A 12,897-nucleotide genomic window follows, 5' to 3' on the forward strand; every position below is an offset into this window, starting at 1 on the left:
ATAAATAAATAAATAAAAACCTTTGTAATTGAATATAAATAATTAAAGAAATTTAAAATCAAAAAAAAAAAAAGAGAGAAGCAGACTTCTCAATAAGTGGGTGACGTGGTGTTTCCTATGAGGCCTTAATTGATGATGCTAGTTTGCACACACATAGTACAAATACAACATGTTGGTGACTATTAACACTGTATGAGTATTAATCAGTTATAAAAAGAAATGTGATTTGTAAATGTGTGAGTTTGATCCATTTCATCTTATTAGAGTTCATCTGCTATGGACTAACTGTTTTGATATCAAATTTTGGTGAGAACACCACTAAAGGAATTTTTTCATGTTTAGCTAGAAAAACTGCTTTGCAGTTTAGTGTTTTAATTCAGTTAGACCCTTATCTAGAAGTGGCGACATTTATTTAATTTTGATAACTCAATTGTCTACAACTATAAAATTCTGTATTTCAATTAAATTGTACATTAGTTTTGTAATTTGATTTCTCAGACCCCCCTCCTTTTTTTCTTTCTCTCTCTCAAGTGTATTTATTTATTTTTAAATCCTCACCTGAGGATATGTTTTATTGTTTGTTTGTTTTTTTGAGAGAAAGAGAGAGAGAGAGAGAGAGAAAGAGAGAGAGAGAGAAAGAGAGAGAAAGAGAGAAAGAGAGAAAGAGAGATAGAGAGAGACATTGATTGGTTGCCTCCCGTATGCGCCGACTGGGAATCAAACCTGCAGATTTTTGGTGCCTGGGATGATGCTCCGCCCACTGGGCCACGCGGCCAGGGCTCTCTCTCAAGTGTATTTAAGAAACAAATCTGTTTTTCCTAAATTTAGAAAAATAATACAATTTAATTTGGAGTTGTAAGCTATTCTGATTACAGCTCTATTTCTTTGTGACATTATAATTAGATTAGAAATTACAATAGAAACAATATTAGCTAACAATATAGATTTGTATAGGTGAAGATACCCACACATATATGTTCATACGTGTATCTATTTGTGCGTGTGAGTGGAGGGAGGGATGATAGATAGACAGATGAACATGTTTGATTATATTCATACCTGTATTTCGTAGTGTAGTTTCATAATCTGTCTTTGTTTTAAAATAAACTAAGCTAACGTAGTTTCCTGGACGCTTTAAAAATACTACAATTAAGAAGCCATTCTCTTTTTCTTAATTCACTATTTTCCTAATGCATATGTATATCCATAAAAGAATCAGTGCAACATCAAAAACTTTCAATCTGATTCCTTTACATATCTCAACTGTCAAAAGGCTTAGTAAGAACATAAGGTATAACGCTAACTTTTGTGTGGGATTCACTCTTAGATGACTCTTTTCCAGTCACCTACCCTTTTCTATGTAGAGACCTTAACTTCCGGGTTTTTCCAGATGGGGGATGTATTGTTCCCTTTCAAACAAGGTGATTCTGCCAATGTTTGATAATTCTGTTTTGTAATTTTTTGATCATATACAATATTTTACTCTTTAAATTTTTTATTCCTCTTTGGGAAGCAAGAATTCTGAAGAGTGAGTTCTGGTTACTGTTTGACAAAACCGATTTGTAATACTCTAAAAATATAGCCATGTTTTCCTTTTGCTTATGTTACAGATATAAGTACATTTCCACATCTGTAACATAACTATTCTAAGCTAAACATACTTAGGTGCTAGCTCAAATTATTTATGCTTAAACTAATTTATCTACTGCTTACTGCTTTTTGTGTGTGTGTCTATTTGCCTTGGCAATATTTTGTTTCCACATGGTATTTATTTTGTGAATTCAAAAATGACTTGAGATTCATATACTCTGTGGAATGCTAAGCTGTCTATCACCTGGAAATGTAACCCTTATTCTCATTTTTTCCCACATGCTTTGTTGCCATAGATCTTTCTGGGCAACCTTAAATTAAAGCATTTTCCTCCCTCATGACCTGTAGTAATTTTTTTTTGTAATGTGAATAATTGTGATGACAGAATTAATTTGAGTATGAAAATATGGGGGAAAAGTCATTATATTTAACTCAAATTAATTGTTAATTTTGTGAAACGATATTAAGAGCAAATCAAATTTTATAATGTCAAATCCAAGCTAATTTCTTGAGTTGATTTTTTTTTAAAGTTTTTCAGGAGTTTAATATAGTGTGATAGATGAATTGAAAAGTTACAATTATATTTGTTAATAAATTTAAAAGAATAAAATATTCAATTCAAGGCATGGGCCAAAGTAGGTTTACAGTTGTTTATAGGAAGAATAATACAGGAAATAAAAAATAATAAATCAAGAATAAACTCCATGTTTTCCATACTAACAACTGTAAACCTACCTTTTCCCACTGTCTATTTTATTGTTTAAAGTATATATACTTTAAATGAGGATTTCCAAAATTCTAAATAGAGTCTTACTGTTATACCATAGGCTAATGTCTTATCTTGGGTACACAGTAAAAAAAAAAAAAGTTAACACTGAGTTTGTTTTCTGTAAAGAAAACTTGAATCTCATTGGGGGAAAGGGGATATTAAAGGGATATTTAATTGTTGCAAACGAAAAATACTCCAGGCTGAAATTTTATAACTCTTCTGCTAACAGTATAACTACAGACAATACTAAAAATGCCCATATAGAGAAAAAAAGAACATAAAGGCAACATCCATTATAATAAGGAGATGAATCATCACATAAAAATAGGGTTTTTTAGAGTTTTTATACAGAATTTATTCAATGGCTTTTTTAACCAAAATGAAAAAATAAGCAAAGCATTAAATTAGTCATACTGTTTGGTAATGTAGACTGAAGAAGTTTATCACACAACATTACTATCCACTAAGCAAACATAATTCTTCCTACTATAGATCATTGGTTTCAAGTCACCATAGTATATATGAACTAACTTTATGCTTAAAGCTACTTAAACTTTCTAAACACAAATTAATTTTTCACCTAAAGCAAATATTCATTTAATAATTCATAGTTGATTTATTTGTTATACATATCCTGCCTATTTGTATTCAGTTTCCTTAATATTAAAATATAGCAAAAGAAAATTGACAAAGAAAAACAAGAATGCTGCGAATTTTTTCCATCCCAAGTTGACATCCATGTCTGACTATCCTAGTTTTCATGCCATAGAGACTATGTACGATTTAAAAATTTCAACATTTCAAAAGCAGTGCTTACTTGGTGACTGTGTTTGAAAGAGACTATTTCAGTAAACTTTGTCTGCCTGAAGAGGGGAGACCTCCTTTCAAAAATGCAGCGAATAGTTTCAGCGCGATCTTTCCCTTTATGTTTTATTTAAAGTGTTAATGGAGTAAATCCACAATTCACGTAATTTATTTTGAAACGCTTTTGTTCGGAATAATGCATTGTCAGAACAGTGACATTCAGGCAAGTCCCCTTAAAGAACATGCCTCAGTTCGGCTCCTTTTGAAGCAGATTGCAGACGCCCTCTAACAGGGCACGGCAGCGTTACATAAATCATCTTATATGAAAAATTAACATGGCATCAAATATTTATAAATATTAATGTGTATGTTAATATAACCAAAGCTGTAACAAACAATCATAACCTTGCCAAGTTTCCGAGGACAGGCGCCGCTGATAATGATATCCATTATCTCTGGAGGAACGCACAATTATGAAAGTTATACACAGGATGCTGTGTTCTCAGCTGCTTTCAAATGTATCCATTAAATGTCTACCTTCTGTAGAATGCTCACCCTTTACGGGCACATTCTTAAGAGATAGACAGGCAGTTCATGTGGATATATATATATACATTTTTAAATCACTTTTATTTCATCACTTATGAGTCTGTGGACAGTCCCTGATTTTTCATACAACTTCATGCATAAGTGGAGGAGGATATGGTATCCTACTTGCATCGATCCATTTAGCTGTGTTGAACACCACATATACATTCAATCCTGCGTCTACTGTGCCTCGTTCAAGAAAGCCGCCTTTGCAAAAGTGGCCTGGCGGTTTGGGCTTCTGACGTGTGGTAGGCTCTGCTCCCTCCCCTCTGTCCAGGAAAACTCTCTATTAAAGTGTGCACGCCGAGAATGGGACAGAATGCGTAGCTCCTGGGCCTGCTTGCTCTCAGGGCTTTAGAGGTAGAGTTTTAGGTCAGACCCTACAGGACCCACAGGTCACATCCATGGCCAGCCAGGCAAAATTTTGTTTGGGGCCCTTTACTCAGATTCCGCACTTTCAGCAGGTAGAGTGTTATTTAGTCAACGGACAGTCAAATGATGTGACTTCAGATGAGGGGGGCAAGGGGCCACCACTGTATGCAGGTGCCTGTGGTACAGGTTCAGTCCAATCCAGTTAAGAATCCAACAGGTTTCCAGGGACAAAGCCAGAAGATAACGTTATTGGAGGACATGCTTTTGCATGGAAGATGTTTTTGCTTCCTGAAAGTAGGAAGCGTCCTGAATCCACCTGTCTAAATCTGCTCGCGAGCGAGCACAGCCTTCATTTTAAAGCACCTGAGCTCTATTTCCAGTCTGACTCTTCAGTGTTTCCAACAGGCTCTGCTCTTGAGGTGTGAGCTCTGGAGAAAGCCTGCTCTGTGTCACTTGTGGGGGGGGGGTAGGTTTGTCCCTGGCTGTGTGGCCAGCACGCACCATGTTTCCACTTCAAAGAATTTGGTCTTTTTCCTGGATCCGGGGTTGAGTGTGGGGCATTTTGACACTGGATAACAATGCTAACTCAACTTATTTTATCCTCTAAAAAACTAAATACGGAATGAGCAATGTCTCAAGTGCTCAAAAAATGCCAGCCCCAAATATCTTCCAATTAAAGGTTTATTTTATTGCCAATCTTTAGAAATATAACTGACCTTAGATGGGATGTTAAGCCTAATGGGCATGTTAGTACTAGTCATTTGAATCAGCTAAGAGATAGCTACTTAACTGGTGTCATTCCTAAGTGGGCCAGATTTTGAATGGGATCCAAAGAAAAAGGGTGAATTGCAGACCAGACATTACTTTGCACTTGGTAATTTCAGTATGTATATCAGATGTAGTGTCTCAAATGCATCCAAAATATATTTTACTACCAGCAGTTCTACCCTCCCATCCATATTAGTGTATCATTTATTTTTGACCATTAGCCCAAACATGAAGTTATATTTTTCATCATTTTTTAAAAAAAGACTTATCTTGATTTCCCTACTAGCTGCTATTTTTAGTTTTTTTCATTCATTTGTTTGTTTATTTGTGTTCTCTCTGTAAGAAAACTCCTCAAAAGATTGCCCACACTTGGTGACTCCAAATGATCTAATCCCATCTTCCTGAAGTCCACCCAGACTTTGACCCTGCTTGTCCACAGAAACCATGCCCCCTCAAGGTAGCCAAAAATTTCACCAAGACATTGACACCTGATCATTGGGCTATAGAATCAGTACATCGTGTCCACCTTTCAAGAAAAAAATTTATAAAGCATACTAAGAGGCAAAAATAAGTGTACTGACAAGCACCAAATCTAGTCAGAACTGCAGGAATGTTGGAACTATTAGACCAGGAATTATTTAAAAAAAACAACAACTATGATTCATATGCTGAGGTCACTAATGGAAAAAAATTGGCAAAATTCAGGAACAGATGGATAATATAAACAGAGAGATGAAAATTCTAAGAAAGAATCAAAAAGAAATGCTGGGGATGAAAAACAGTGTAACAGAAATAAAGAAGCTTTCGATGGGCTAGTCAGTGGACTGCACATGAGTGAAGAAAGAATCTTTGTGTTTGAGAATATGACAATAAGAGTTTCTAAAACTGCTAAGAAGAAAAGGAGGTGGAAAAAAAAACCCCAGAACACCCAAGACCTGTGGGATGACTACAAAAAAAGATGTAATGCATGTAATTGAGAATTCCAGAAGGAGCAGGAAGAAAGGCACAGAAGCATTCTCTGAAGCAATAATGACTGAAAATTTCCTGAAATTAGTGTCAGACACCAACTTACAGATCCAGGACACGCACTTACAGACACAGATCCAAGGACATCAAGAAGAATAAATGCTGAAAAATGAACGCCCTCCTCCCAGGACCTGGGCATATCATACTCAAATGTCAGAAAATCAGAGATAAAGAAAAACATCTTGAACAATGCCGGTGGAAAAAACACCCATGGTAGAACAAAAATAAGAATTTCAGCCAACTTCTCCTCAGAAATCATGGATCCAAAGTGAAACATTTAAAGTGCTGAGAGGAAGAAACCACCCACCGGGAATTCTGTACCATGTGAAAACAGTTTTCAAAGGTGAAGAAGAAATAAAATTCTCAGGCAAACAAAAACTGAAGGGATTTATTGCTGGTAGATCTGCTGTTTAGAAATGTTAAAAGAAGTCTTTCAGGGAATAGGAAAATAATATAGGCCAGGAAGTCAAATCTACATAAAGAAAGAAAGAATATTAGAGAAGGAATAAGTGAAGGTAAAATAAAAATTTTTACTTTTCTTGTCCTTAATTTATCTAACAGATAGTAGTTTATTAAAATAATAATAGCAACAATGTATCCAAGTGTGTATGCATATAATATACTATATGAATGTATACTATATTTATACATTATGACCTATAATGTTATTTACATTATTACTTATATATTTAGACACGCCAATGTATAAGGGAAATGAATGACAGCACCAATATGAGGAACAGGACAGAAGGGAGAATTTAGAAATGTTTTGTTATTTTAAGGTACTTGCACTACTCATGAAATGCTATACAGTTATTTTTTGAAACTGTACTTGAATTAGTTGTAAATGCATATTGCAAACTCTAGGGCAACCACTCAAAAAAGTAAAAAAAAAAAAAAAAAAAGAAGTATCAGTACTATCCTAAGAAAGGAGAAAATATACCAAATGCTCACTTAAAACCACAAACGGCAGAAAAAATGTGGAAGTCAAATGTAGAACAAAAGAGAAACAAATAGAAAACAGTAACAGACATATTATATATTCATCCAACTATGTCAGTAATCACATTAGCCATCAACTAATAGTGTACTAAGACCAATTAAAAGGAAGAGATTGTCATAATGGATCAAAAAACAGGATGCAACTCTATACTGTTTCCAAGAAACCCAGTTTAGATATAAGGAAACATATAGATTAGAAGTCGATGAATGAGGAAAATATACCACGTTAACCCTAATCAAAAGAAAGCGGGAATAGCTGTATTGACTTTAGACAAAACAAATTTCTGAGCAAGGAGAGTGCTCCGAAATAAAGGGGGACATTGCATAAGGATAGATGTGTCAATACTTCCAGAACAGGCCCCCATGGGTTCAGCGGTAAATCCTACCAAATATTTAAGTAAGAAATTAGACCAGCTTTCCATGATATTGTCCAGAAGATAATCCATGAAAGAATCGATAAGATGGCCTTCATTAAGATTACAAACTCTTGTGCTGTCAAAGACATCAAGAGAATGAGAAGTCAAGCCACAGACTTGGAGAAAGTATTTATAAAAGACTATTACCCACAATCTACAAAGAACTCTTATAATTCAACAATAAAACACTAATTCAAAAGAATATATTCATCCTACATTCACTGCAGCATTATTTACAATGGCCAAGACTTGGAAGCAGCCCAAATGGCCCTCGGTAGATGAGTGGGTAGAAAAGCTGTGGTCCCTTTACACAATGTAATGCTACTTGGCCATAGAAAAGAAGGAAATAGTACCCTTTGCAGCAGCATGGATGGACCTGGAGAGCATTATGCCAAGTGAAATAAACCAGTCAGAGAAAGATAAATACCATATGATTTCACTCATGTGGGACCTAATGCACCCAATGAACAAGCAAAATAGAGACAGACTCATAGACAGAAAGCAGGCTGACAGCTGTGTGTGTGTGTGGGGGGGGGGGCTTCTGGGGGGAGGTTGAGGGATTGAGCAAGAAAGAGGCAAAAACTGGTGGACACAAACCACAGTGTGGTGGTTGCCGGGGGAAGGCGGGGTGGGGGCAGGTGGAGGACAATACGGGGAGACAAACGGTGATGGACGGAGACTTGACTTGGGGTGGCAAACACAACACGGGGCACAGATGGCGTGCCCTAGTATTCTGCCCCTGAAACCTGCATAACTTTGTTAACCAGTGTCACCCTAGTAAATGTAATAAAAAGAAAAAAAAATAAAACAACAACAACAACAACAAAGAGACAATAGCAACTAGAGTAAAAAATAGGCGAAAACCTGACTGGATGCCTCACCAAAGAAGAGATGCAGTTGGCAAGTAGGCGTATGAAAAGACATTCCACATGGTATGCCCTTAAGGAACTGCGAAGTACAATGAGACACGCACCTATTAGAAGGGCTGGAATTCAGACCACGGGCAACGCCAAGCGCTGAGGAGGATGTGGAGCAACGGGAACTCTCGTTCGTTGCTGGTGGGCCTGCAACGTGAGCCACTATGGCAGACAGCTTGGCAGCTCCGTGTAAAGTTAAACATGCTCTTCACCGTATGATACAGCATACCTGATGTGACTCTACTGCATTAGCAGAGTCTGTCAAGCGTGTTCTGAGCCCAGAATTTTCTCCTCTCTTTCTGATTCTCCAGCTTGGTAAAGCCTACTTCTCACAGAGTCCAAGATCAAGGTACCCCCACTGCACTTAGCTAATGTTCCAATGATTATACTTAGAGGATAGCCAAAAAATGATTATTGAATGAGTGATTGAACTGTAACTTTATGCATTTAACTTTCTACTATTAGATTTCAAGTGCAGCAATCCCATGTCATGAATTTGTTCTGTTTCCAGAACCCAGGACAGCATTTAAAATAACAAGCATGTAAAATAACCATCGGATAATGGTTGCTTCTTGAATGACGAAGAGATAAATGTAGAGAAAACTGGTAACAATGACCACCTTTGAGAGAAGAATGGGAGGCTTGTGGATTTTGTTCATGTATTATCTATTTAAAGAGAAAACGAAATATATATATATATATATATATATAACACACACACACAAAGCATAATTCCATTCACACTCATTGCATATAAATATCTGTTATCTATCACTTATTTTTTTACAAACTTTGTTATTATCTGTAAAATGAGGATTTAGCCCAGTAAGTGCCCATGTAGTTCTGAGTCTACTAAACACATGCTCATATAAATTTCACTTAATAGACATTAATGTATATTATTTACACAGTAATTATATACTATATCTGTCTACATGCATATACAGAAATATATTTATTTTCAAGGAAAACTTTAATATATGCATACACTAGGTAAGCAATCTTAAGTGCCAACTCATCACACATTTCCCTTCCTCAGCCCCGCTCCAAATTTATACCTTATATATGGAATTCAGGGTAAACCCAGACTGTGGTCAAGAGAAAAAAAAAAAAGGAGGAGGAATTGTATTGAGTGGTTTGAATAGATGTACAAAAGCCCTCCGGCTAAACTCTGTGCGTTTCATTCATGGGATCTTCTAAAATTCTCAGCAACCGCTTAGTATATAATTCTAACAAACTTGATTATATGCCTTTGAACTGTATAGTGGTTTAGATACAGAAAATCAGAGAGCCTGCCCATAGGCATTGACAAGAAGAACACTAACCAAAAAACAAACAGACAAACTTAAAAATAGACAGAGGGACTCAGAAAAGCTGGGCTGTCTTTCTGCAGTCCAATAAAGGGAAAACAGTTGGACGTTCTTCAGTATCTCCAAGGAAGTCGTTGTGCAGTATTTATAATTATGGTCCTGCCTCATGAGGAAAAGATTAAATGGTGTGTATATCTGAGGATATTCTGGTTAAGAAATTTGGAAACAGTTTATTTAGATAAAACCCCATCAAAGGTTAAAAGTAGCAAGAGTTAATCACTTCCTGATGTTGCCAGAGTACAAAAATTTAACTTTCACCCATTTTCTTCTCCACCCTTCCCTTATTCCCTTCTTGTCCCTCTGCACACACACACATTTGATTTTATTTAGAATACTTATTTGGTGTTTGGCTTGTTTTAGACTAACTGTGTTAACACTTCGAGCTTATATTTTAAGAATATGCAGATATAATAAGATATTAGCTCCTTGAAGGTAATCTAACCTTTTCATTTATATATTAAAAGATGCATTGGTGTATATTCGTTATCCATTTAAGCCCAGTCACCTCTCAATTATCTCTGGTAATCGAGAGTAAGGGCAACATGAACAGATGAAATCTATTCCTAGTCCCCAAACACACCTTCCAATCTCCTCTCTCTGAAATCTTTACAAGCCAGCAGTGCTTCTTTCCCCATCTTTGTAGACTCATTTCAATTGTGGAATGACCTTAAAAAACACCCAAGAGAGAAAAAGAAGCAAAGCACAGGATGATATTAAATCCTCTCCTAAAATTAAGATAACTAATGAAATCTTTAACAACATCAAAGAAAACAAACTGGGATGATTTTTCAAATACTGTCTCTAGAACCATGGGTCACTTCCAGATGAAATAGTTGATTGCCCTTCACTAAATGGCACCAACTATTTTGCAAACCATTTAATCACTTTAAAAGCTGCCTCCTTATAAGATAAGTGTAAATGTGCCTTAACCTTCAGAATAGCAGCTAGGCTTTAAAATGTGAGTGATATTATACATTTTATAATCTGTAGATGAGGCCAAGTAAGTACGTAATAACTGTTAAAAACAAAATTAACAAAGCTTTAAAAACATGTCATTCAGACTGTCAGCATTTGAAAGGCTTTCTTAACTAGCAATAATATTGATCATTTTTACTAAGTGTGAACAGCATTTATCCAACAAGGAATTAACATGAACTGAAACTCCAAGGTCTTAGCAGCTAATCCTAAAGAACATCACTCAGTGGAGGTTCTGGGGTGGTGATTAACAGAAATGCAAATATGAACAGACCATGTAAACAAGTCTGCTCAAATTTGTAAACAGTTCTTATATTTGATATTTATTGAACACTGAGGAAGATGGGAACCAGAGCTGGAAGGCTGCTCTTTACCCCCTCGAAAAGATGCATTAAATGAACAGTGAAATAAAATCCTTTCAGACACATAGGAAAATACACTATAATTTAACACCTATTGTGATGTGGGAGGTCAATAGCCATTGATTACTTTCTCTGTGAAGGCCCAGTGAAATCCTATAAACTAGCATTCACTTTGATGCTATGTCAGAATATTTTAAAACACTGTTACTGCTGCTTCTTTTTCTTTTATTCACCTGAAGACCATAATTAGATGAGAATTGTGTACAAAATCTGTGTTTGCCACTGGAAGATGAAGGGAGGGAAGAGGAGCCGACCTGTCAACGTGGCTGAGAAACTGCTCAGGAGAACAGGACAAGGTGGCTCCTCCAGGGAGGGGACACAAACCCTCTAGGTGACCTTCTCAATAGGAAGTCAAATATTTGGAAGAAAGAAGAAAAATGTAGACGTTTCATGGATGTAAAAATAGAAGGAATAAAAAGAGATATAGCATTATAGTTCATGGATAGAACTTTCGAGCTCTATGGACAAAACTTTTAGAAGTGAGAAAATGTGTTACTTGTAGCACAGCCAGGGGTCTGTATGCTCTGGAAGAGAAGCTGAATTCAATGTTAATTCTATTAACAACAGACTATTAACTGGTCCTTCCCTTCTTACTCCACTATTCTTAGGGTGTCTGTTAGAGCAAAATGAACTTAGATCTTCTGACTTGTCATGAGATCCCATGACATCTTCCCTTGGAATCACTGCCAATCTCATTTTACAAAACCAGAATTATCATTATACCCTTATGCAAAAGGATAAGGATAGTATAAGAAAAGAAAACTACAGGCCAATATCCCCCCTGAATACAGATGCAAAAAGCCTCAGTAAAATACTAGCAACCTGAATTCAACAGTATATTTAAAGTATCATACACCATGATGATACACCAGGGATCCAAGGATGGCTAACCATACACAACTCACATCACATCAGTATGATGGAACACTAAAATTATATGACCATCTTGATAGATGCAAAAAAGCATGTGAGAAAATTCAATATTTATTCATGATAGAAATATCTCAACAATTTGAATAAAGCAGGAATGTACCTCAAAATAGTAAAAGGCATATATGACAAAAGCATATATGGCACCACAGTTATCATCCTACTCAGCGGTGAAGGGCTGAAAGATTTTCTCTAAGACCAGGAGCAAAACAAGGATAACCATGCTTACCACTCCTATTCAACACAGTACAGAAAGTTTTAGCCAGAGAAATCATCCAATTCAAGAAAGTAAAAGGCATCCAGATCAGAAAAGAAGTAAAGCAATCTCTACTTGAAGATGCTATGATATTGTATATAGAAAACCCTAAAGACTATATTGAACAAAAAATATGTTAGAATTAATAAACCAGTTCAGTTAAGTTGCAGGATACAAAATTGACATATAAAAATCAGTTGCATTTCTATCTACTAACAACAAACTATCTGAAAAAAATAAGGAAACGATCCCAATCGCAATAGCATCAAAAACAATAAAATACTTAGGAATAAGATGAATGAAGAAGCTAAAATTCTGTACGCTGAAAACTATGATAACAATGAAAGAAACTGAAGAAGACACAAAAAAATGGAAAGATATGCTATGTTCATAGATTGGCAGAATTAATATTAAAATATTTGTATTATTAAAGATAATATTATCGATTTGTATAGATTGAATGCAAGCCTTATCAAAATTACAATGCCATTTTTTACAGAAATAAAAAAAATCCTAAAATTTCTATGGTACTGAACACAACAACAAGAACCACAACAACAACCCAAGTCTGAGTACCTCAACTAATCTTGAGAAAAAAGAACAAAACTGAAGGGATCACAATCTCTGACCCCAACCTATACTACAGAGAAATAGTAACAAAACAGTATGGTTATGAGCATGAAATAGACACA

Source organism: Pteronotus mesoamericanus, unplaced genomic scaffold (assembly GCF_021234165.1).
Source record: "Pteronotus mesoamericanus isolate MK-2021 breed Mesoamerican mustached bat unplaced genomic scaffold, CSHL_Meso_final contig_169, whole genome shotgun sequence".
NCBI classification, from domain to species: domain Eukaryota; kingdom Metazoa; phylum Chordata; class Mammalia; order Chiroptera; family Mormoopidae; genus Pteronotus; species Pteronotus mesoamericanus.